The sequence below is a fragment of the Arachis ipaensis genome, chromosome B4, assembly GCF_059453495.1.
Source record: "Arachis ipaensis isolate K30076 ecotype BB chromosome B4, ASM5945349v1, whole genome shotgun sequence".
Classification (NCBI taxonomy): domain Eukaryota; kingdom Viridiplantae; phylum Streptophyta; class Magnoliopsida; order Fabales; family Fabaceae; genus Arachis; species Arachis ipaensis.
In genome coordinates, this window is record NC_142439.1 from 17,117,794 (window position 1) to 17,121,215 (window position 3,422).

A 3,422-nucleotide genomic window follows, 5' to 3' on the forward strand; every position below is an offset into this window, starting at 1 on the left:
TAAAGTTAAGCAAAAGAATAAAGGAAAGCCAAGGAAACAGCATAACTAGCCCCTGACTTAGCCTGCAAAGCTAAGGCTGGCCAGAGGATATATATATATATATATATATATATATACATATAAACATACATAGGTATCCCCAAAATATACCAAAATACCAAAATAAACTCCTATCTCTCCCTCAACCTCTAAGAGGAGCAGCATACACAAGTTACTTGGAGAGTAAGCTAAACAAATATATACATATATACAACCAAAAAAAAACCAAAATACACCCAAGGACTACTTCGCTTCCCAAGATCCAGACGTCTAGCAAGGAGCCTCTCGACCTGCATCTAAAAAACAACAATACAATATGGAATGAGAACCGGAGGTTCTCAGCATGGTAAAAGTGCCACGCGCATAAGAAATACGGTCCTGAGAATGCCATAGGCAATCCTAGAACTCCGTTATTCAATTATCCAACTTAAGTACTAAACAGAAGCCATAAACAGAGGTAGGTATTCTAAATCTGCCTAACTTACTCAAGTTCAAGCTTAACCTAACACCAAACCATTTCCTCCGTTTCCTCCATCCTTTCATCATTCAGAATGCAACAGAAACAAGCAACCAAACAAGTTCACGCACAAGTAATGATCAAATAGTACAAATAGCAAGTATAACAAATAGCGGGTAATATATATCAATTAGGCATACCCAGAAAATGCATAGCAATCAATACAAACAAATGCATATGATGCATGCCTGTCCTATGGCTGATGGGGCCCATCTGTCGGTTATCCAGCCAACCCGACAAGTCTGAAAACCTTAGACTGTCCCCCGTCGCGCATCCCCAAGAGTCTATGCATAGAGTTCACATTCATATTTCATAAAATCACTCAATGGGGGATATCCATACCCGGGAATTTATACGTGCCCGGTCACCCTTACGACGTAGGGTCAACAGAGTATCGAGATTCAACCTGGAACACGTGATGGCAAGCCACGGCTCTTACCCAGGGAACTCGTATCTCAGATAGCATTATTCATAAGTCATTTCATAGTCATAATCATTATTTAATCATTCATCAAGCCATGGCATATTAACTCCTTTTATTAACAACCTCCCTTTCACATTTTTCATCGTCATTCCCTTATAATTCATCTTGATTACCCTTTCCGGGTCCTGACCAAACTTTTTATCAAACTCTTCTCGTCCTTCTTAATATCGAATACTCTTAAAATCAACCCAACTCTAACATTAAATCAATCACATCACACGAGGATTGAACTTTAACTTCTCGAACTCATGACTATCACTAAGACATCCTCGACACTCTATTTTCTTTTCTATTTCTAATATAGCAAATGAACTCAGAATTGCACAAACTTTATGTCCAGGCGTTCATATTGAAATAAGATTTCTAAAAAACTAAATATCATAATTTTCTGATTTTTCTAGCCTCAGGAATAAAGGAAAAACCGTGACTGCTCTGCAGTGCATAAAACCAGAAAAACAGCAGCAGCATGTGATATTCAAAATTCAATATAAAATCCAAGTTAAATCCAATGACTTTGAAAATTAATGTAGTTAAACTTTACTCATCCAGGTTTCTTTCTCAATTGGTTCTGAGTCAATACCATTTTTAATGAAAAAGTTACATTACCTGGAAGTTAAGTAAAAATGAGACAAAATCTGTTTTAAAAACCAACAAGCTTAGTACCTTTCAATTGGAATAACTTTAATTACAAAACTCCAATTAAGCTAAATTTTGATTTGAGAACCCCTAGCTCATCCAGAAACAAGTGTGTCTTGGTTGCAACCCAATTTCTATTTAATTCTAAGAGTTACAAGCATTGGAAGTTGATGCATAGCTTGCTGAAATATGTTTCTTTTCAGTTTTGCCCACCAATATTCAAAAATTCACAGCTCCCAATCCTCAACTCTTAAAATTCTGAAATTTTAGAGCAATAAATCAAGTTAATTTTATAACAAAATTGGTTTCGCTCCAAAACTCAACTCGTAGAAGTCGCAGCAAGACAAACAAGTTGCTGCCCTGTTTGATCTTTTCTGCTGCTGGACAGATTTAACAACCTAACTTTAAAAATTTGCCATAAATTGTATATTTAACAAAAAGGTCCCAAATTTTCCAGTTTAGTTCCTTATATTCCCAAGTTTAGCCCAAACTTGGTCTCATACAATTCCGATCATTACATAATTAGTTACAGTATATACAATACCACCACAACACAACTCTACATCCTTATTAACAAACACCAATTCTAATCCATCATAAATAAATATAAGAGCACACCATTAATAACTTTCACACCTCATAATTTTAATATATAAATTCACTAACAAATCTATTCTAACAACATTACAAGGCTAATCATTAAATACAACAAACAATCCAACTTATTCTATGGTTCCTCTAACCTAAATTTTCATAACACCGTAAATATTAAACGTGTGAAACTTAAACCATACCTTGGCCGATCACTTAATTCACCCAAGGCAGCCTCTCAACACAAAATCACAGCCCCTCCAAGCTCAATCAAACAGCCCCAAAGTAAGCCTTGTCACCAACAAAGCTCCAAGTAATCCAAATTCAAGTCCAATGCATAAACACCCTCTTAAACTACACCTAATACACATATATATGTTCCAATTCAGTTTTCTATTACCAAAAACAAGATTGAGCTAGGGTTAGGGTATTCTTACCATACCCATATGCTCAATAGCTTGAGCCCACAAGTTCCGGAAGCTAACTTGAACCTAGAACATAGAAATTGGACAAGATTCACCATAGGTTTTCCAAGTTTACCAAAGAAAGAGGGATAGGGATTCTGAACTTAATAGGAGGCTTACCAGTAAAATTGTTCGGATAGAAAGGTAGAGCTCGACGCGCTGAGCGCGTGGCCGCAAACGGTGCGGCGATCGGAGCCCGGACGGAAGAGTTATGGTGGATCAAAGGAGGTTAAGGGTTTGGGGGCTCTTCTTCCTCCCCAAATCTGTTTTGCTGCGTTGCATGCAAATGGGGGAAGAAGGAGCTGCTGTCTTCTTTAAGTGTTTGGGTCCGGTTTGGACCCACGGGCTCGGTTGGGCCCCGGTTCAACCGGTTCGGTCCTTCCAGTCCGATTTTGGGCCAAATTTTCGAAATTGGTATCAAAATTCTCGTTTTAACGAGCTCTATCCTATTTTGATACTAGTTTTGCATTTCTTATTTTCCTATTTAAAATTTGATTTATTGACTAATTATTTTCCGATTTTAGCGGGGTTTATAGAGCTCGCCCCCGTGAATATACACCATTGAGGGTGTTGGATATGGATCATGATTATGATCATGATTATGTTGAGTATAACTCGAGTTGGGGATGCAGGACAGAGGGACAGTCCAATGGTTAGCTATCGGGACTTGTCGGGTTGGCTATATAACCGA

General features: G+C 37.7%; 1 long non-coding RNA gene across 1 annotated transcript; it reads right to left on the minus strand.

Annotated features, from left to right (window-relative positions):
* Positions 1-316: 316 nt before the first annotated feature.
* Positions 317-2,991, minus strand: LOC107637631 (uncharacterized). Its single transcript, XR_001619433.3, has 4 exons — positions 2,852-2,991; positions 2,705-2,758; positions 2,471-2,627; positions 317-335 (listed from the first exon to the last, which is right to left on the minus strand). It is a non-coding gene; the product is annotated as an uncharacterized LOC107637631 (long non-coding RNA).
* Between the last annotated feature and the right edge of the window lie 431 nt (positions 2,992-3,422).